The sequence below is a fragment of the Cyprinus carpio genome, chromosome A4 (assembly GCF_018340385.1).
Source record: "Cyprinus carpio isolate SPL01 chromosome A4, ASM1834038v1, whole genome shotgun sequence".
Taxonomy (NCBI): Eukaryota; Metazoa; Chordata; class Actinopteri; order Cypriniformes; family Cyprinidae; genus Cyprinus; species Cyprinus carpio.
Genome location: NC_056575.1, coordinates 20,765,216 through 20,789,112, shown reverse-complemented (window position 1 = coordinate 20,789,112; position 23,897 = coordinate 20,765,216). Strand labels below are relative to the sequence as shown.

Sequence of the window (23,897 nt, the reverse complement as noted above, 5' to 3'; positions counted from 1 at the left end):
TTACACCACAATGACATCATGGACATGTTAGCAGACCAGTAATGAAATAGAAAATTTGGCAGGGCTAAACCACCTTCCCATTTACGGCTCTGAAGAATAACTTTGCTTACTTTGGGAATCTTACCTGCCCAGATAAAAGAGGAAATTGTTTTATCAAGACAATTAAAAAAAGATTTAGGTAGAAAAATAGGGAGAGATTGAAAGAGGAATAAAAGACGTGGAAGAACATTAATTTTAATAGTCTCCACTCTCCCTACCAGAGAGAGAGGTAGGCAGTCCCAACATTTTAAATCAAGTTAAATTTGTTCAACCAAATTAGTGACATTATTCTTAAATATAGAACTAAAAGAATTAGAAATATTTAACCCTAAATAAAAAAACTCAGTAGAAGAAAAATGAATGGGTAAGGCACTTTTAGGTATTTTCCTAGCGGCGTCATATAAGGGGAAACATTCACTTTTTGTAAAATTCAATTAGTAACCAGAAAAAGAGCCAAAGGTGTCAAGCAGGTGCATAACCTCATCAGCACAGCCTACAGGATCCTGGAGATACAGCAACAAATCGTCTGCGTATAAAGAGACTCGATGTTCAGCGCCTCCCCTGCGGATGCCGATTTAATGAGGAAGATTCTATGGCAATAGAAAGTTGCTCAATTGCAAAAGCAAAAAGAAGAGGGGACAGGGTGCATCCCTGCCTTGTCCCCCGAGAAAGAGGAAAGAAAGAAGAACTGTCAAAATTAGTTTAACACTTGGGTAGGGAGCAGAGTATAAAAGATGAATCCATGAAATCAAATTGTCCCCGAAGCCAAATTTTCCTAACACATTAAATAAATAATTTCTATATCCAAGGGATAGAATCATTTCAGGAGCTACCAAAGAAAATTGGTCAAAAATTATATTTAGCAAACGTTAATATTAGATGAACTCTGATGTCCCTAAATATACCCCAGTTTAGTCATCATATATCATATCAGGCAGACATGAATCCATGCGCCTTGCCAACACCTTTGCTAATTTTTTTATATCAGCATTCAATAAACTAATGGGCCTGTAACTACTACATAAAGTCGGGACTTTTTTTTTTTGATAGAGGCTTGATTTAACGAGACTGAAGACAGACTGGAAGACGAAATGACTCATTAAACATATCGAACAGTAAGGGGGCTACTTGTGTAGAGAAATTCTTATAAAAGTCTAAAGGGAACCCATCAGGCCCTGGAGCCTTGTTACACCGCATCACACAATCAACACATACAAATTTCAACCCATTTGTCCCCTCAACTTGGCAAGCTACAACAGTGATGAGTACCGCAGGAAGGAAAGGATCACTGGTAGAAATGGAAAGGGAGAAGACTCACTGAGGTGGTCCGGTGAAAAAAACAAATATACATGCAAATAGCTTACAATTCAAAAGGCTATGGTTTTATTGATTAAATATGAGCTCTGCAAGTTGCAAAACCAAGTGCTGCGCTGCTTGGTTTACTGCGATTACTGGGGAAATGGCTATATTCCTGGCGAAAAGCGAAGGCATGAACAGAGAATGAATTTGCATTTTTCAATAAGCCCTTCTGCTTTGTGTTTTAGTCCAAAGCCAAAAATGACCCTTATTTTTATGCAGAAAACATGCAATTTGACATACACGCAGTTTAAATAATTGTTTAATAACAATTGTTTAAATTAATAATATAATATAATATAATATAATATAATATAATATAATATAATATAATATAATATAATAATTGATACCCCACCTCTCTCCCGTATTTTGGGACCCATATGTTGACAGGTATGTGGTAGGTATTTTTAAATTATATATCACTCCATATGACTAGTAAGCCAATTCTCAAATAACTGCTATGATGACTTTTGTTCTACCCGCTTAAATGTTAGAAGTACTTGGGCTGTCCAATCTATTAAGAATGTGTCTGTTCCCCGAATAGTGAGGTCAAAATATAAATTTAATGTAGGATCTAGAAAAAATCTTATCGTGATTAAACCAGAAAAACGTAACATAAATGAACAAAAACAATTTCTAAAGTTTGGGCTCATAAACATTGGATCACTCACACCCAAAGCAGTTATTGTAAATGAAATGATCACAGATAATAGTTTTGATGTACTTACTGCATGACTGAAACCTGGCTAAAATCAAATGATTATATTGGTCTAAATAAGTCTACTCCACCAAACTACTGTTATAAACATGAGCCCCATCAGACTGGTCGTGGGGGAGGTGTTGCAACAATATATAGTGATATTCTCAATGTTACCCAGAAAACAGGATACAGGTTTAAATCATTTGAAATACTTATGCTTAATGTTACACTGTCAGATACAGTAGGTGGACATCCAAAACGTTGTTTCTACCGCGGCTCATACCGCCGCCGCGGCGTCTGCAAAGTGCATTTGCAGCTTTTGACCGCTGAGTGGCGCTTTAATCACAGGTTTTTCAAACAAGCGCATCAAAAGCACATTTTCGCAAATAGACGTCAGCTTTGCCTCACCGATGTGTTATATTTGATTGCAGTCGGGGGAAAATGAAAGAAAAAATATTTAATATTCACAGAAGAAAGTTTAGTCCTTATGAAGATATGTGCGTTTCTTAGAACGAATTCAAGCAGGATAAATGTCAAGCCTATGAGCCTGTGCTTATATTTTCTCTACACCATATTTTAGATTAGACACATTTAAATAGTGTGCAATATTATTTATATAATATGAATTATGTGTTATATTATTAAAAAGAAAAATGTGGTTTACTTTGCATCGGAGCATTAAAAGTGATAGCCTATTGTGAGCTAGGCTTGCGTGTTTTATAAATAATTTTCTTTATTTTAGTATAATGTAAGGCACTGTATCATTTCGCTCTCATTATTTAGGCCTAATTAAAAACAAGAAACGAATAAATTAAACCTGCACGATTTAACTAAATCATTGCAACTCTAAAGAATGGATGGATTAATAAAACGTCCTCACTTATCAACAAAGTGCACACGATGTTAAAAAAAAAAAAAAAAAAGAGCTTCATTAATTGACAACTTTAAATAAATAAATTGCAGCCGCATTTAAATGCAGGTTTGTATAATATTCCGTAAAATATCAGTGCAAGATTTGCTCTGCATGATGCTGAGTGCACGCAGCATTTATTCTTATTTGTCTACATATTTTATCTTCATTACAAATCTTGTTTGGTTTTATTTTGGATAATTGCATGTAAAAAAATATTTACTTTGTGATGCATATGCAAAATGTGAATTATTATTATTTATATTCAAGTGTTTGTGCAAAAATTATTAATGCGCATGCATGACAGGGAGGCGCCCTCTCAATCACGTAATTTTTTTCCTAATAATGAAATAACTGAAAATTGTGGCGTCTCACATACATGAGAAATATATCTACAGAAAGCTTGAAATGTCTTTTAAACGAATCAATTCAAAACTAAAGCATTATGTAATCTGTGAGGGTTGTATTTCTGTTTAAAGGCGCGTCCATGTGGAGAGAGTCAGCACTGTGAATTTCATCTTGCAGCCGACAAGAAAACATTTGTTTATTAATAAATAATTAATAAATAATTAAAATGTCTCCTTTTTATTATTAGGCTACTTCTGCTTGTGCTTTGTGACGAACTTAATGCATGTTCTTGAGCGTGGAATATATTAAGGCTGGATTATAGTTGTAAATTTAATATAAATTTGCGATTAGTTGAATAATGACAAATGAACGACTAGTAACTAGAAAAATCTTACGTGGGAAGCAGACCTATTACATACCATCTAGACCATCAAGAATTCACATGATAAACATATTTAGCTATAGCTTGATACACATAATCTCTCCGATCAGAAGACTATAATGACGGCAATAGTCGAGCGGGATGTTACAGGCTAGTTCTTTGTCTTCCTTTTACTGATTATTTTCGGGTTAAAGCATGATTTAAACAGATACAGCACATTCACACGTAATCGCTGTCGCAATAATGCATTCAAACAAATGTAATCTTACAAGTAGGCTACTTCAATGAGCAGAAATCTGGAACAAATGCATTGATCTGTAGATAAAATAACTGACGAAATGTAACTGTTATTTTCATCACAAACAAAATTTGCACAGCAGAAAGCAGCAATTATACCTTTTAATGCTGACAATTTTATTAGTTTGGCGTTTGTACAAAAAGTTTGCACACAATAGCCTAATCCCCTTTGAAAACTCTCCTGTAATTTTATTTATTTATTTATTTTTATTTTATTTTTATAAGCTATTATGAACATAACATTTCAACTTTAGCCACGGAGTGAAGGCGGAGCAGTGTTTCTGGTATGAACGCGGAGCTTAGTGATTATTAAATGCTCGGAGCGCGGAGGGAAATTGTTGCTGCTCCACTCCGCTCACATAGGCCTACTGTACTGCGAGTGAGAGAGATGTTTCGCCCTATATGAACAAGGCCGTCCGGTGTAGACACGGTTAGACAGTGTCTGCTATATTTACAAATAATTGATATAAGAAATAAAAATAAATACATAACCTAAACCAGCGGCATAACGAGATTAATATATAGACTAGAAAACTGATTTAGGCCTACACTTGGTCTGTCCTCCGTCTCTGACTCACTGCGGAGCTGCCAATTTTAATCTGAACAGCTCTTAACGCTGAGTGGATGGCATGATGGGCTAGTATTAAAAAATAATATAATTTTATATTAAAACTTGTTTTGAACAATTTCTTTGACATTTGAATATTGATTTTAAGTAGGGAGGCAAAAAAAAAAAATCGATTTAAATTGTAAATCGGATTTTTTTGTGAAAAAAATCGGGGATTTTTTTTAGGCCATAGGCCTATAGCCCAGCCCTAATGTAACAGTTTTTTTTTTTTTTTTTTTTAAGTTAAGGCAACTTCCTCTGAAATTACGTTATAATAAAAATAATAAACTTTATTGCGCTATTCAGTAGTCAACATTTGAAGTGATCAAACCTTTCTTTAAAGTTGTCCTAAAACCTGTTCTGCAAGTTTGAAACCCTCATAGGACTGTCCATATGAAAGAGCAAGAGATTCACACCTTTATCTCGACCCCCACAAGTTATACAGAACTACCCCAGCCCCCTCCAGCTGAACTGAATTCGGTCTGTTTTTGGTCTGTGAGGAACGGTGTGTTACTGGGTTGAAACATGCCTGCACTCACAGCAGCCCTTCTCTTTTTATTCATTATTTTTTCCCGCAGCCCATATTATATTTTTACTAGACCAAAATAATAACAAATTATCATTGATAATTAATCATTATTTTTGCCAAAATTATTGTTATTTGTGAACGTAGGCGTTTGCGGAAGGCTTTAAGACCAGGCGGAATCCTCCGTAAGCTGCTTCCGCTTCACAGCGCGCGGGACTCGGAAGGCCTAACCCAACATTTAGCAAGGCAGGAAAACATTCAGTCTGCCTGAAGGAAGACGTATTTCATGTAAGTTAATGCTGTTAAATAGAGAGTTAAAAAAAAAGAAAGATACAACTAGTGTAGGCTATCCTTAAACTTGGGGATCATTATATTGAAGTACAAATCCAAACACCAGAAGCAACCTACACTCTCAGTGTTCTTTCACTGAAAAGTATGCATTTTATTTATTTAGTCACAGGCTATATGGTTGAAATAGTATTATTTTAGTTGAAAACTTTAAGTGCCATTGTTTAAAAAATGCATCAGATGTTTCATAGACCTTCAGTTGTCATGCTTTAAAATCCCATGCCATTTGTAATTTCACTGTATTTTAACCTCCTAAATTACTCAACCCCCAATCCTATAATGGTAAAAATTTATTCAGACCGATGGCACATTTATGACATTATTTATTTTTATTTTTTAGAATAGGCTAATTGTAACATAAATGGATGAATCAAAACAAATATAACTTTTTAACTGCAGGCAGATATAGGCCTATATTATTGTACATTACAAATATTTGGATCCCTTATTTTATTAAAGAATAAATACTTATTTTCTTCAAGAATAAACATTATAAATAAAAAATTAAAGAAAGAACCTCTATTAGCCCTTATTTGTAGGTTGTAGGAGATATGCGAGCGATTCATAGATTTAAAAAGTGGTTGCTTGGTTTCAGAAAACGAATATAGCTCGTAAAAAATGCTATGATGAAAAAGTCATGCTAACTTATTAATTCATAGAAATAATTTAATTAATTTTTTTTTTCGAGATTCAACTTGAATTTCAATACTATTAAACTGACTTTAAAATCTCAAAGAGTTTATAAGTTGAAACGGTAAAATGTCACAGTGCATGCTAGCCTAAATGAACTTGTATCTTGTATAGTATCCGAAGACTTGAGTGCATGTTAGCATAAAACTAACAATATAATTTGATTTTTTTTTTTTTTAATGAACAATTCCTGTATAAAATGTGACAGCAACCTTTATATCAAACATTTTGATCTGAAGTTATATTTGTTTGTTCACGAAGTGAATGTGATGCACAAAGTCATTTTTAGATGCAATGGAAAAATAAAGCTGGATAAAAACATACACGAAAACCCGCTAAAAAATTAATTACATTTGTGAGAGTTGCATTTTATTACATTCAGAAATAATAAGGGCAGGCCTAATAATGCTATAGGCTAATGTACCAACAGGACATTTTTAGTTCCCTTCACTTTACAACAAATCCTTTAAATTTAAAAAAAAATATCAGAACAGAACAAGAATTACAAATATATAATTCTAATGGGTAAATATAATTGCAGCAGGCTATATAATAATATAGGCTTATAAACAACAACAAAAATAATAATAATTAAAAATAATTTAAAGCGATACATTATGTTGGGCTTATCTCTTTCATTCGGGACAAATCCAAACATGTTGCCCATTTGAAGCTAAACTCTTATTCATTAGGTAAAATAGGCCTTTGGATTTCACACGTGTTTCAGTATCAACGAAAAAAAAAAAATCATAATTAGCAAAATTATGCCAAAATGGCCCGCTGCTCGCGCCGCATGGCTCGGTGAACGACTGCTGTTTCCAATGAATATGTGCGCGTGAGGCACCAGCGCGATCAAAGTCACAATTCACAATTATTGGTCACACAGTAAAGGCACAATTCAAAAATGCAAAGTGTTAGCAGTTTGAAAAATCAAGAATAATAACAGAGTTAATAAGAATTATTTGTAAATGCTGGACCGTTCTCATTTCGCTCTGCAAATGGAACCTGAAGATTATTATTATTATTATTATTATTATTATTATTATTATTATTTTTAAACCAAGAATGAACCGAAATGAAAACATTTTAATCCGTATATATATATAATGACTGTTTAAAAACAATAGCATGCATAAGAGCCTTTGTGTAAAGGTTTTTATTTTTTTTTTAGATGAGTAGACTGTAGCCTAAGACTATCCTATTTTTAATGGCTTTTAAGGATGTTTATAATGTATAATATAATGTTATTGTTGTTTTACGTCTTCCTTTCATTTTACAATTACATTCAGTTCGCAATCCGTCCCTTTGCGCCACCTGGCGGTAGTTTCGCGAATGATTTTAACACGCGACTGATTTGCAGTTAACGCCGCGGCCCTGCGGCGGCGGTACGCGCGGCGGCATTACTCATTTTGGTTGTCTACCATCTGTATGCAAAAGAAATCTATTGTATCTCTTGCTCTGGCTACTGTGTATAGACTACCAGGGGCGTATACAGAATTCCTAAAAGAAATTGGAGATTTCCTCTCAGACCTGTTGGTTACCGCTGATAAAGTGCTAATTTTCGGAGATTTTAACATTCACGTTGATAATACAAATGAAGCATTAGGACTTGCGTTTACTGACTTATTAAGTCAGTAAACCTAAAGAAACCTAAAGAACCTGTAGCAGAAAAACCGCTTCTCAATATTATTAACTCGTCGTTATCTTTAGGTCACGTCCCAAAACCATTCAAGCTGGTGGTTATTAAGCCTCTTATTAAGAAACCACAACTAGATCCTAGTGAACTGGCAAATTACAAATTACTGACTTATTAAACTGTTTTGGAGTAAAGCAAAATGTCACCGGGCCCACTTATGTTTTAAACATACGCTAGAATTAATTATATCGCATGGAATTGATCTAACTGATATTGATATCGTACCTCAAAGTGATGATGTTACTGACCATTTCCTTGTATCATGAATTCTGCGTATTGATGATAATAACTATATGGCTTCGCGTTATCATCCGGGCAGAACTACTGTTCCAGCCACCAAAGACAGATTCGTAAATAACCTGCCCGATTTATCTCAACTGCTCTGTGTACCCATAAATACACATGAACTAGACAAAATGACTGGCAACATGGGCACTATCTTCTCTAATACATTAGAAGCTGTTGCCCCCATCAAATTGAAAAAGGTTAGAGAAAAACGTACTGTGCCATGGTACAACAGTAATACCCACGCTCTCAAGAAAGAAACTAGTAGTCTTGAGTGCAAATGGAGAAAAACTAACTTGGAAGTTTTAAGAATTACGTGGAAAAACATTATGTCTAGCTATAGACAGGCCTCTAAAAACTGCCAGGGCCGAGCATATCCACAAACTCATATAAAACAAACCAAAACAATCCAAGGTTTTTATTTAGCACAGTGGCTAGATTAACAAATAACCAGACGCCACCCGATCTAAATATTCCCTCACAGTTAAATAGTAATGACTTTATGAATTTCTTGACTGATAAAATAGATAACATCAGAAATACAATAACAAATGTAGATTCTACAGCGTCTAATACTTTAGTTTTATCCATCACAACCAAAAGATAAACTGCAGTATTTTACAACTATAGGACAGGAAGAGCTAAATAAACTTATCACTGCATCTAAACCAACAACATTTTTATTAGATCCTGTACCCACTAAATTACCAAAAGAGATGTTACCTGTAGCAGAAAAAACGCTTCTCAATATTATTAACTCGTCGTTATCTTTAGGTCACGTCCCAAAACCATTCAAGCTGGTGGTTATTAAGCCTCTTATTAAGAAACCACAACTAGATCCTAGTGAACTGGCAAATTACAGACCCATTTCAAATCTTCCGTTTATGACTAAAATTTTAGAAAAAAATTGTGTCTGCTCAATTGTGCTCCTTCCTGCAAAAAAAAAAAAAAAAAAAAAGATTTCTATGAAGATTTTCAGCCGGGTTTCAGGCCCCATCATAGCACAGAAACTGCACTTGTTAAAATTACAAATTACATGCTTCTTGCGTCAGACCAAGGCTGCATCTCATTGCTAGTCTTACTTGATCTTAGTGCTGCGTTTGACACCATAGATCACAACATACTCATAGATACATTACAGAACTATACAGGTATCCAAGGTCAGGCTTTAAGATGGTTTAGATCTTACTTGTCCAGTTGCTACCACTTTGTTTATCTAAATGGGGAGTCATCTCATTTATCACCAGTAAAATATGGAGTGCCACAAGGATCTGTCCTAGGTCCTCTGCTATTTTCAATATACATGTTGCCCCTTGGTAATATCATTAGAAAATACAGGATTAGTTTCCACTGTTATGCTGATGATACTTAACTATATATCTCAACGAGACCAGATGAAACTTCTAAATTATATAAGCTAACAGATTGTGTTTAAAAATGTAAAAGATTGGATGACCAAAAATTTTCTCCTATTAAATTCAGATAAGACAGAGATATTACTTATTGGACCAAAAAACATTACACAGAATCTCGTAGATTACAATGTGCAGTTAGACGGATGTACTGTTACTTCCTCTACTGTCAAAAATCTGGGTGTTAAATTAGACAGTAACTTTTCTTTTGAAAATCATATTTCCCGTGTTACAAAAACAGCATTCTTCCATCTTAGAAACACTGCCAAGCTACGAAACATGTTACCTGTTTCTGATGCAGAAAAGCTACCCTTACGAAAATTAACCATGGGTTTACTATAGTAAAACTGTAGTTAACTATGACTGTAGTAACCGTGGTATTTTGGTGCGAACCATGGTTTTTAAAAACCATGGTTTTACTTCAACTGTATTGTAGTAACAATATAGTAAAACTGTAGTTTTCCATGACTGTAGTAACTGGTATTTTTAAAAACCATGGTTATGATTCCATGGTTCTACTACAGTTATATTGTAGTAATACTACAGTAAAACCATAGTTAACATGGTCTTTGGAGCAAACCATGGTTTTTAAAACCATGGATCATGTACCATAAATTGGTTACAGTGTAGCCATATGGTTTTACTAAATTATCTTGAATTACATTTAAGTCATTTTAGTTACAACAAACATCTACAAAATAACAACAGAAAGAAGTTCCCATGATACAGACTTTATTACAGAAATTACATAATCTGAAAGAAAATATAAACTTGCATTTGTTCTTAGGTGACATAAAACAATAAACTATACAAGTTTTTAAAAATTTTTTGTTGTTAAGTTGTTGTTTTGAATGGTTCAGTTGCTCATTTACAAATATAAAAATAAAATAGAAATAGCAATTTGTTCCACTGTATTTTTATATACAAAAATAACATTGTACAAATAAACATGACTAAGAGCACCTTTAAATACACAGCTACCTCCTCTAAATGTCTATAACCTGTTAACACGTGCCCAAGCATACATTTGCAATTTATACTGTATATTAACAGGATTACAACACCATTACTTAACAATGAATTACTTCATTACTTAAAAAAATGGAAAATTCTTACATACTACAAAATAAATTCAGAAGAAATGAGCAGTTCTGTAAAAGAATGTTTAAAATGATATCCACTCACAAGAGATGAAGACATAGAGTCTCCTCATGGGGGAGGAATACTCCACACTTTAAATTCAAAGTGAAAAAGTTTTTGTTCAAAAACATGTGATGCAGCATCCATGCCAGTAGTTGTCAGTATGAAGTCTGTCATATAGGCCAGTAGGTTACAGTCCAGCTTTGGTTTGGTTCTGTCTTGACCTTCAGCCCAAATGGACGCAGGAGCTAAAATGAGAAGAATACACACCACATTAACACACACAGCTTGCTGGAATACTCAACTGTACTATCGAGTAGCCATGTAACAATGTCCAAGTGCAATAATGTCCATTCAGCCAGTGTTTTCATAAATAACCCATAAATTATTAGGGCTCCAAAAGCCAAGCAGAAAGAATGTGATCAGCTGAGTGTATTCTCCTTTAAAGTGTATACTCTTGAAATGTTCAACAAAACAAAAAGTACTAGTCTCATATATACATCATTTCACAAAAGAGAAAATGGGTTGGAATAAAGGACAAAAGAGATGGAGAAAGTATTGGTTTGAGTAGAGACATCTAACCAACAAAGGGATAGAGCTCTAGACACTCAATTCAATCTTAAATGCATAAATAATAAAGATTTGAGAAATACCCAGATAGATAATCAAGAAAGGGTTTTTATTCACCCAAAGCTATTGTATTGTTTCAAACTGGAAAACAGTACATGAGTCTTGTGGACCTATTTTATGGTTATTTTTTATTCCTTTTACAATTTAAAAAAAAGATTGGCTCTGTTATATTTCACTACATGGTAAGAACAAATCAGAACATTCTTCCAAAGTTCACGTTTTGTGTTCCACGGAGTCATAAAGGTCTGAGTAGATGATGACAGATATAAGATATTTTTTTTTGGTAAGTTAATTATCCATTTAATGTTTATCATATTTAATTTGGGGAGTTATACTGACATTTGTTAGACAAACATTCATTGGATTGTAAATGTACTTGCCAATAGAACTCACTTTCTTTCAGTCCAAGAATTCTTTTTTTTTTCATGTTGGTATAGACTGGACAGGTCTTTTTAGCAGACTGGGGACCAAAAAAAAAATTGAGATATACAGTACATACCATATAATCATTATATGTTTATTGATGGGATTCACTACGACTTTACTATTTACCTAGCAAACAGCTGATGGTTTCACACTCTCTCTTGTCTGTATTAAAGAAGATGATAATTAGAAATGACATTTTTGCCAGTCACAAGTTGTCCAAAATCATTAAATGTAATGCTTAAAGGGTTAGTTTACGCAAAAATGAAAATTCTATCAGTAATTACTCACGCTCATGTTGTTACAACCCCGTCAGACTTTCGTTCATCTTCTGAACACAAATTAAGATATTTTTGATGAAATTTGATAGCTGCCTCACTCCTTCATAGGCTTCTAGGTAATTTCATCCTGCTGGCCCAGAAAAGTTAGTAAAGACATCGTTAAAATAGTCCAAGTGACTAAAGTGGCTCATCTAGAAGTTTATCAAGCAATGAGAATACTTTTTGTGCACAAAAAATAAAAATATATAAATAACGACTTTATTCAACTATTAATTTTCTTCAGTGTGGGCCTCTGATGTGAGTTCATGAGAGCGCCACGACGCATACGTGAGAACTGAGAAGATGACGCATGCAGATGGGTCTGGCTGTAGTGTGTTTAACATGGTTCTAAAGTGTGCATTTCCTGGATGTCCGAATCGTGAGAAACCAACAAGAAAACGTAAAAGTGCCTTACCAATGCCGCAAAATTAATGGCTTACATTTCACTTTCCCATCAAATGATCGTGAGTTTCATCTTCTCAGTTCTCGCGCATGCGTTTTGGATTTCATCAAAAATATCTTAATTTGTGTTCTGAAGATGAACGAAAGTCTTACGGGGTTGGAACAACATGAGGGTGAGTAATTACTGACAGAATTTTTGGGTGAACTAACCCTATAAGATCTGTGCATGGTAGACAATTTTGTGTGGATTTAGGGTGATTTTTTAATTACAAAACAATTTTAGATTCAAATTCAATTTCTATTGTTTATAGATCTGCCAGGTTCTCACAACAGCCAATCACAGTGCACTCCGTCTCCCGAATACTGATTACTCACACCTGCACCTCATCATCACACTCATCACCTCCATCATAAATACACACCTTACCCCAGCTCATTGTCCGGTCTCATTACCTTACCTCATCCAGCAATCTCCCAGCTTTGTCCTCGGTCCTTGTCCATTGTATCTGCCTTGTCACCCATTGTATCATCCATCAGTCCTCTCACCTGTAAGTGGAAACATTCCATTCACCGCCAGAATCCAGTTCTCCAATTTATCATTGTGCATCTCACTTACCTGCTTTTTTCTGTACCGCTCACTGTTGTCAATAAACTTCCCGTTAACTTCCATCTTCCTTTCCTGAGTCTGCTTCCAAAACAAAGTTCTGTGAATGTGAGATGCATTACACACAGAAGGAAATGGTGGGTAACAAAGAAATCTCCAAACGACAAATTTTCACATTTCCAGGCACCGGCTTCAACCACCACGAGAACTCGTTTTTCTCGAGCCATTTTTCCACACCTGTCAAATGTAGTAACATTTTCAGTGAGATTTTTCAAAACGTGACTTGATTAGAAAGTGATTTGAGAATTGAGATTTGTCTTAGTTGAGATTTTGTCACTATATATGTCACCAAGTGTGATCATAGTCAAATACTTCATATATAGATGTTTATCCATATTTTATTTGGGAAGTTAAACTAAAACTATTTTGACAAAAGTAACTTTTTTTTTTTTGTACAAATTTACTTATCACAAATGCATTTGAATTAGAACACATCTTTTCTTCAGGTCCTATAATTTTTTTTCATGGGGGTATAGTTGGCTGGAAAAAAGATTTTTAAAAAATAAAACAATTGATTATGTATCATATATATTCATTAATGTTATTTTAAGGTAATAGTTAGAATTTATATTTGAACCAGCAGCCACAAGTTGAAAATACAGTTTGAAGATGAAAATGTGATTGAAAACTTACCTGACACTTTTTTTTAATTTTGGTCCAGAAAAGTTTGGTTTTATTTTTTTATTTGGATTTGTATTCTTACTGTATTTTAGTCTTGTCACGTTATTTAATTATTTCTGATTCATATAATTTGTCAGATACAAACCAATAAAATCAAAAGGCAGAAAATGAACCCAAATTGACTAATAAACCTATAAGGACATACAGTAAAAGATTTGGCAGTTGTATTATTATTACCTTTTCCCATCTGATTGAACACATTTAACAAATGTCTTTTACTGGGGTCCAAAGTAATAACATTTAATGCACTAAAGAGATAACTAATAAAACAATGTATTTTAAAATAGATTTATAGAAAAGTCAGAAATTGTATCCAACATCCTTCCTTTACTCCTCATCCAGAATTTGGTAAGATCTGTAAATACACAAACACACAATACATCAGCATAAAGCAGAGGTCACAAAACTATTTTTTTTTTTCTCAGGTTAATGCATTTACATACTGCACGAAATTGTAGTAAGAGACAAAAAAACTAAAAAGTCGACCTTACTCCGGCGTGCGTTATTGGTTTATTAAGCATAATTGGATGTTTTTAAAAGAAAACTGACAAAAAAACTAGGTGTTAGTTTTATGGCTGGACGATATAACGATATATATAACATTGATATGAGTGATCACCGGGATTTAGACCTAAATATATTGTATTTATATAAAGCATTCACAGGCAAATTTTGCTTTATATCTTGGAAAAATCTGACATTGAGATATGTTTTTTTCTTCTACACATATTTGCGATTTGAAATTATACCCTCGTCTCCCATTGCTCAGCCAAACAGCTAGAACCAGCTCAAACTCAAGTCATAGGAAGGCAAATATTCTATCACTTGCCCAAGATCAAAAATTGCTGTCTTAACCTACCCTTTCTTGAACAGCTTGCTTGCATTGTTTAATTTATTTCTTGCTGCCACTCTTAGCTCGTTAATATTTGCAGATGGAAACTTCTTTAAAGTGTACTCTAAAAATCAATTAAAAACTATTATGAGAGATATTTAGTGACAATTAACACAACCGTACACAATATAATGAATACAAAATAATGTATGAAGTATCATACCAAAAATGGCATTGACATGCTTCTTATTCAAGCAAGGTTTCACACTCTCTGATGCACCTCCCTTTAATCCAGTTAAGGAGTGTGTTGACAGCTCCTCCATTGTGAACATCACCCCAAGCAGATCACACACAAGTTTTGAAGGTCTCTGATGGTTGCATCGCATAAGCTGTATTTTGTTAACTGTAACGCCATCAGCAATGGTCACCTAAAACATAATAAAATAATAGTAGAACATCCAAAATGGCATTTTTAAAAAATGGTAACACTTTACAATAAGGTTTTATTAGTTAACATTAGTTAACTACTTTTGTTAACATGAACTAAAAATGAATAATACTTCTACAGCATTTACTAATCTTCGTTAATGTTAATTTCAATTAACTTATATATTATCAAAATCAAGTTGTATTCGTTAACATTAGTTAATGCAAAGTAGGGCTGGATGATTATGGCCTAAAATCAAAACCTCGATTAATTGAATATTTTACCTCGATTACGATTAATGAATGATTATTTTGTTTCTGTTTTGTTTTTTTGCCCTCATAGTTCACTGACAAGGTTTGTACTGTAAATATGATTGACTATTAAAGGTGGGATTTTTTTCCTGTTGAAAGAGCGATCTGACATCATAGCTCACTATCAGCAGTTATCTTATCTATGTTCGTAACATTTCTTACAGATCTCGGTGTAAGAGATAAATAAAGATCAGATAAAGATAAATTAGCACAGTACCAGTACGAGTGTTTTTTGATTGTGTTTGTTAATTAGTTATATATTTTATTTGTTAATTTATGGGTTGTAAATAGCAGGGCTCTAGACTAACTTTTTGCACTGGTTGCACTGGTGCGCCTAACTTTTCTTCTTAGGTGCACCAGCACAAAAGTTAGTTGGGGTTTATTTATGGGACTAAAACAGTCGCATTTGCGACCATAAATATTAATTTGCGAGTGACGTTTTTGCTGAGGTCGCCACTGGTGACTACCCGCTGAAAGCTCCTCAGGATTTAACCGCTAAAAAAGTTTTCTCAGGCGGATGATTTGCTTCATTCTAGCAGCGCCCCGTCTGTGATCAAACGAACTCGGGCCGAAGGTTAAAACACACAACTACACCGAGTGTGGACCTGCCGCGTGTACAGCAGCTTTCAGCCGAGATCGGCCCAGAGAGAAAAAGCCGTCTGTCAGCCAGAAGTGTTTTTGTAGAGTCGGAGCGGCTCTGGCCCATTATCTTCTCACCGATGCCGAGACTGAACCGAATCAGATGTATCCACTCTGGGACCAGGCTTGACGTAACGCCGATACAATACAAAATTTTTACGTATACAGCTAAATGTGTCTCTGTTCAAGGCCTAAGTTAAGTGTTTTTTTTTTTTTTTTTAAAGAGTACCTGCCCACGTTTTTAGTTAATAAAAGATTCAATTTATGTCAAAATATTTGAATCCTTATGACAAAATAGTAGAGAATTTATCCAGCTTTTACAATTTTATTTTATCAACGAATTGTGCTTTAAAACAACAACTAAACTAACATCATCCTCAACGGGGTCCACTTGGTTGTCTTGCGATGAGTGTGGATGTGCAAGTATGGCGGGTTTTTGATGCTTTGAAGGGGCACTTCTTTCTTCTAAGCCCCCTTTCAGCGCACACACACCATGCTCTTCAACTCTGAAACAGTGATTCATAAATTGTGCTTTATTACATGACATATAGCTTATAACACGCTCTTACACATTTATTTTTTAGCATTGTTGGGAGGAATACAATTTACATATGCGGTTTCATCAACCAGATGCATTTACACCAGTTTTGTCTGGAATGTGGCCCAGACCCCCTCCTGAAGTGGTTTGAGCGATTGGATTTAAATCTGCCTCGAATGCATTACGGAGAGCATTTACACCTGATCTTTTCATGATCGAATAGATTAAACGCATGAAGAGGCCAGATGTAAAAAGAGCCCCTATAAACCTCTATCAATTATAACAATGCACTATCTTTACATAGACTACAGAGAAGGCCTGAAATGTTGTTTACCATTTATGGTGTCCAAGTGAAGAGCTACCTTGTTGTCTTCTTCCAGCTGCTTTATTTTTTCTTTCAAGGCACAGCAATTTGTGCATTCCTGTACAGCTGTACTGCCCTAAACACATATAGTATTGGTAGTACAAACTGTTGCAATGTATGTACCCATTTACAGCTAACAATAGTTATAATCATGCACTAAATCATGATGCATTCACTTACAATTAACTGCTCCTTGTGCTTTTCCAGCAGTTTTGATAAGAGACTAGGCCTCTTTTCAGGTAAAAGTGTAGAAGATCACAGTATATAATTTTTCTTAGCAGAGTTACAATATTGCAGTTTTGATTATATAAATTTAATTGGATACTATTTTAAACACATGCTACATACCTTTTTCTTAATTATGTCCTTCTCCGCAGGCTCTTCATCATCAGAAGAGATGCAAAGAGCTTTTCTCTTCCTTTTTCCACGACCACAGTCCTCTTCGCTTTCATAGCCCTTTATAAGCTGATCTCTTAATTTGATCAGACTGTGCTTATCAGCTGTTTGGAAAATAAATTTGTGCAAAATTACATTTAAACCTCTACTAAAAGCGGTTTAATTTTTTTAAGCATTTGACAGTAGAGCAGAATCTGTGTGGGCTTGATAAAACTGCTAGAATTGATACAACTGGTTTTTCTTATTACAGCTTGAAGGCTTTTTATTTGCCATCTTTTTTATTTTCATTACAGTACAGTTATTTTTGGGCCTCAAACACAGTTTGTTTGATTGCATAAAAACACCAAAAAAAGTAAAATATTTTTTATTTGAATTTATCCACTTAAAAGCTTTTCACGCTATTAGATATATTTATCGTGCCTGTGTGACGTCACTCGCTTAGTTTAGGTCCATTTTTGACGCCTCAGGGCGAAAGTTTTATTTTGATTTGTCAACTTTTTTTTTTTTCAGGTTAGAAATTTCCTACAGTATGAAATTATGTAACGTTACTTACACTCTTAGTTGCATGACAAAAAAATTAAAATGTGAGTGAATAACTTCGACCGTCCTGAAATGTTAGCAACGACTAACTTATTAGTTGGGAACAGTGACAGCGAGCAAAATAAACATTTTAACAGGATTTTCACTGATGTGTGAATGCTTTACTTTTGTGGGGTTTCTGATCCAATAGACGGTGTAGAGCTGATACTGGCCCTTTTTGTCAGGCCATCTCACTGTTATCACGGTATCTTTTTTTCCAATGTTGTGGGTTCAATTTGTCCCTAGACACTCCGCAACCACTCAGGTTTACCCACTTGAGGTCCCCTACAGCAAACGAGTCCTCTTCAAAAAATGAAAAAAGGCAGTGGAAATTCGGCACATCCATTTTCCCACAAATTAATCTGAATAAAGGCTAAGCTTAAGCAAGCTGGAACTGGAACCACAATTTAAACTGTACTGTAACCGTCCGTTTACTTCTGAGCTGACGCACGCGACGTCACGCGACGCGAGTACGCATACACGCCAGTAAGTGGTATGTATACGTATTTCGCGCCCTTTTCGTTTTGAACTGTGAGCCCGGTACTGGCTGCTATCAAGCTCTTGTCTACTGATAAAATCTTTTCCTACAAAACGTCTATTTACGGGTAACGTTACTCATCACTTAGTTTTATTTTACTTTTTTTTTTTAAATCGGAACTTTGCCGTGGAACAAGGTCTTGTCGACTTAAATCAGTAAGCTAACAGAATCCAACCAGTACGGGCGTGGACGACATGAAGGTGAGTAATATGTTAGTCTTTTTTCCGTTTAGCAGCGATACGTCTGTGCCTAATATTTCTTTACATATTGTTTAGAAAATGTTAAACAGTTGTTGAATCAAATCGACCTGATAATGGCGCAGCGAGGCCCATACAAGAAGTATCTTTTGGACGTGGAGGCCGAGATGCCTGCAACTACCAAAAGGCGCAGGTTGCAGGTAAATAATTCATGTAGAGAGGCATTAGGTTACATTGATATCCACGGAAATCATCAGTTGTTAAAATACAATGTGTATGAATCAATAAAAATGTTTTGTGGTTGATTTCATGAGCTATATTTTTGATCATATCATTTTTTAAATGTTACTGTAAACAATTTATCTGTTTGTTTATTTTTGTGAAACTATTTTCAATATGAAAATAGTTTTCACAATCCAATCAAACAGCCAATTTATGTATGTAATGAGTGGAGTTTGTAAAGTCTCCCAAACCCTGTCCATAAACTTAATTAAGCTTCACCCAGTAACTGTTATGTCCAGAGAGAGGCAGCTGGACATCAAGCACCACATGAAGTCAGTCGCAACTTCAGTTTCATGCTAACTTAAGCTTTTAATTTTTTTTTCATCAGTGCATAAGTATCAGTTGTCTTGTTTTACAATTTGATGGTGGACAAACACTTATCCATTTATATCTTAAAACATTTAGGCAAAAGATGCCCAAACAATACATGGCGACATATGTTCTGAAATGGAATCTCAGGTTTGTGTGATTTCATTTATGTAAGAAGTTACTAAACTAAAAAAGTTTTTGATTTGAGTAAAATTTACTTTTAAGGCAAATAAACAGAAACACCTGTTAATTGTTAGTTATAATGTACATTTTAAAGAGTCAAGTATGTGGTCTTTGAATCATTTTTCCAAGCAATGGCATGATAGATAAATACTTCTGTAATACAATATTTTTTTAGGAACCAGCCAATTCAGAAAATTTTGAGGTACTTCCAGAAACTGAACATGAGGTCATATTAAATGTTATTTGATTTAAGTGTCACAGGGTATTTTTGTCTAAAATAAAAGGTCCTAAAATCTCAGCCAAATAATAACTAATGTGAATAAATTTGTAATGTGATGTGTAGCAATACACAGATTCAGCAGAGATTGAAGATGTGGATGAATATCCAGAAGCTGAACCAGAGGTAAGCTAAAATAGTTATATATTACACTTTAGTTTATTATAATGTTTGATTAGGATTCAAGCTAATCTCTGCAGGACATACAGCGACAATTGGTATTTCTATCTGATTTTAGAAACTATTTTAGACTATTTTAGAAAGTCTGACTGATAAAACTTTTGCTTTTGCAATTCCATATTATTTCATACTTGTGGTACAGGCATTGCACACTTCACTTTTATTTTCGTCTCACGTTTTCTGCGTGTTATTGACTTATTGACTTCTGTGTTGTGTTTTACAGGAAAGCAATAATTCTTTTGACCATGAGAGGACTAACAGTTTCAGATGAGGAATCTGAGGTGTGTAGAATGAAGTGTTTACCCAGAAATTAAATATCTATTATTCAACCTCATATTGTTCATTTTTATCATCAATGGAACACAAAAGGATATTACAAAAAGATTATCAAGTTTACAAGAGCTTGCTCTATTTAATTAATTTAGTTTGTTATTCAGATTAATGCTTCTTTCTGTCATATGATTGAAGCTACAGTGACATTGAGCTGTCAAGTATGAGTTCCAAAAATTAAATGATAGTTTTCCATTTGACATTAAAAAATTTTGTTGCTGGCCAACATCTCAGGAAACTATAAAGTTTACGTGATTTTTGACAAACTGAAAAAATAATCTCATTTTGATGTTAATTTTGCACTGTAATCTTTTGGGCTAAGTGTAGTATATGCTATATATTAATAACAAAGCAGTTATGTCAAATGAAAAAAGGTTTATTACAGTTTGTTTTCCCACACTGTTCAAAATAACAAGTCATGGAATTGGGGTAGAATAAAATGTTAAACCATAGTTTGCCACACATTTTCATTTACAAAGAAATATTAAAATAATGAGAAAAAACCTTACTGTGTGATGCTAGAATATGTGAATTGAAATCTGCAGCTTGGAGGCTCTTTTTGGAAGTAAAAAGCATATGGGTTTGGAATGAAATCAGAGTGAAAAGATGGTGATAGAATCTTTTGTCAAAACATAAAAAAGAAATTCGAATTGCAACTCAAAAATAATAAAACACGTTTTCACACCACAAGCGTTGAGCAGCCCCATATTTTTTCCATCCGTGCATGTTAACTAATGAATGCATTCACACGAGCAGCAGGAGCAGCGCCTTGAGCGTCAAGCAGGATCGGCGTCGCGTAAACCAGCAGTGAAGCGAGGGTTTCGGCGCCGAGTCTATTTTTGCTGCGCTGCTCACGCTCAAAAGTGAAAGCACAATTTATGATGGACAAAATAAAATATGATTTCACACAAAAATGTGCCCAAAATGCACAGAATAAGCATGTCTAGTGTGTTTTAACAAGAACTGGAGAATGTCAGAAAAGAAAATGAAGAACCAAATATATTTATAGAAGATTTACCCATTAAAACTTGTTTAATTAGTTCTGTTTGGGTGAAAGTTATAGTGTGGTGTGTGTGTGTGTGTATAATAGGTGTGTGTGTGTAGAATATATATATATATATATGCTATATATATATATATATATATATATACACACCACACAAACACACATACCATACTTTCACCAAACAGAAATACACACATGCATAATATATATATATATATATATATAATATCTATATATATAATATATATATATATAACATACACACACACAAAAACTACAGACAGTGAACAAGTCAGAAAATATGAAATAATACATTTATCTTATAATTTATTAACACTGTCACTATACCCAAATTAAACCCAGTTTTTATCTGCGGAGTTTGCCATCTTGTAAACATATCGAAGTGACTGAAATGACAAGATCGGAGCGGGTTTTCTTGGTTTTTTTTTGTTGTTTACTATTTACATGGGAATGTTGTACACCTCCCCATCTTAACAAACTTTCAAGACTATCAAGTTATAAATGACCAGCTTCTAAAAACAAATTTCTAGTTGTCTTTGTAAAAAAAAAAATGCTGGCTTATATGTAGCTTTGGAGTCGCTGCTGTGACACTGTACAAATGCTTCCAGTGTGAATACCCTTCCGCGTCTGCAGCTGCAGGGACAATGTAGTTATGCTGACGTGAAGCTGACGCGCCGTTCACGCTTGCGGTGTGAAACGGCCGTGAGCGTAAATACAATTCTGTAGCAGTTAAAAATAAAAAATGCAATGTTTTGTTTTTTCTATTGTAGGAAGTGGATGACCCACAAAATGCTGAGTGGAGCAGTGATGTAAATTCTCAGACTGGACCTAAAAGGTTTGTTTGAATTTGAAATTAGTAAAGTGTTTATTTTGTAGTCATTAGCTTAGTAAGTTTGGATCATTCCGTGTCAACTCAACCAGAGGGGTCCCTGGCAAAAAACTGTGAAAACTCACACTTATTTAAAAATAAAAATCACATTAAATTACAATCATAACAGTGGCTGCAGAGGAGCATTCATTAGCTATTTCCACATCCCTAATTTACATTTTCACTCGTTTTTGATTTGAATTAAATATTAAGGCATTATGAATGATAATAAAGTTAATTTGATCTACAGCTCAACTCAAGCTCATTGCTTTATCTTCAGCCCCCCAGTGCTACCAAATACTGTCTGTAGATCTGAGTGGCTCTGGTAGGGCTGGGCGATATATCTGACGATATGATCATGCGCATCTAGTCAGTAAATCTGGTGATGGCGATTTAGCGGTAATCAGGGAACCAGATTTACTGACTAGATGCGCATGATCATATCGTTAGATATATCGCCCAGGTCCCTAGGCTCTGGTGCTGCTGCCCTCAAATGTTTAGTCCTGGAGCCTGTGAACTTAAAATAAAACTGCACATTGTAATATCTGTAAAAGGCATTTGTTGGTAATACAGTCAAAATGGGGGGAAATGTGAAAAAACTGCGTTGCAGGTTGATTTAAAGGTGTGCCTCTAAATTTTTCTGCTTGTGCTCCTAAAAATGTTCAGGTAAGGGGCTACAGTGCTCCTAGTAAAAAAAAAAGTTAGTCTGGAGCCCTGGATAGTATTGAAGAAAATGTGTATATTATCAATATATTTTGAATATAACCTTCATAATTAATTTTATTTGCTGTTGCCAAAATATTTGTACATGGTGTGATAACATGCGGAAAACCAGTTTGGTAATGCGCTTCCGGCCGTGCAAAATTGCCATTATGCTGGGGTTTTTGGAAAGCGGCTGCCTGACAGGGAATAAAACAGAAAGAAAAATTGGAAAGTGCAAATTCCAGCGAAGAAGTGGGCGTGGAAGGTGAACAGTTGATTGCAGCCCAATCGATTGGGCAAAAACGGAGAAGGCATTTTGCTGCGTTTGTAAAAGGGTATTTACAGCTTGGAACAATGGAATTAACACTGTAAAATCACATGCAATATGACAACGTCACAAATCAGGGGTAAAGACACAGACGGCAAATTAACTATGTCTATTTATTTTGGCGTGGCCAACAAAGCTTCAACACAACTTCTAACAAACTATGACGACAGCTGCTGCGGTAGTCACTACAAGTGTAGATACCGTAGAAATCGGAGCAACATTTGGAGCAGCATTTGCTATTGAGAATCTAAAGTCTCCTGCGCCATATTCTAATTCAGTTTTCATCGTGATATCGTTTTCATCATTGCATCATCGTCAAACTGGACTGGATTGCAAATCAGAATTTTGGACCTGGGTATTCAAAAAAAAAAAAGTATTGTGTATAAGATGTGTGGGGTGTTGTATATCTATATAACAATCTTTGGTTAGTCCTGGGTCATCATGTTAATGGCATTAAGAATGTTAAAATAGCATGTACAAAGCATCAATTAGATTTGACGATACCTCAGAACCAGAAAAATGGTGGAACCTTAACGTTCGGCTCGCGCAAGTCCCGTGTTAACAGTGACACTGATTGAGAGAACTACAAACATTCACACGACGGGTAACACGTTAGCCCGGTGATATTAATCAAATTTTATTTTTCGGATTTCGGGCTTTCCGAGGATTATAAAGACAAGAGATTGAGGTAAAAACTAAGTATCAAAACTACCGCATCCAGGTTCTAGTGC

General features: G+C 34.7%; 2 long non-coding RNA genes across 4 annotated transcripts; both read right to left on the bottom strand.

Annotated features, from left to right (window-relative positions):
* Positions 1–10,698: 10,698 nt before the first annotated feature.
* On the bottom strand, positions 10,699–13,001 carry LOC109063468. 3 transcript variants are annotated; one of them, XR_006157063.1, is made up of 5 exons: positions 12,973–13,001; positions 12,084–12,203; positions 11,922–11,957; positions 11,763–11,829; positions 10,699–10,987 (listed from the first exon to the last, which is right to left on the bottom strand). It is a non-coding gene; the product is annotated as an uncharacterized LOC109063468 (long non-coding RNA). The 3 variants fall into 3 exon arrangements; XR_006157061.1 differs by having other exon boundaries at positions 12,084–12,200; XR_006157056.1 differs by lacking the exon at positions 12,973–13,001 and having other exon boundaries at positions 12,084–12,432.
* Positions 13,002–13,722: 721 nt separating this feature from the next.
* LOC109047235 lies at positions 13,723–15,255 on the bottom strand. Its single transcript, XR_006157064.1, has 3 exons — positions 14,915–15,255; positions 14,719–14,815; positions 13,723–14,214 (listed from the first exon to the last, which is right to left on the bottom strand). It is a non-coding gene; the product is annotated as an uncharacterized LOC109047235 (long non-coding RNA).
* Positions 15,256–23,897: the final 8,642 nt, after the last annotated feature.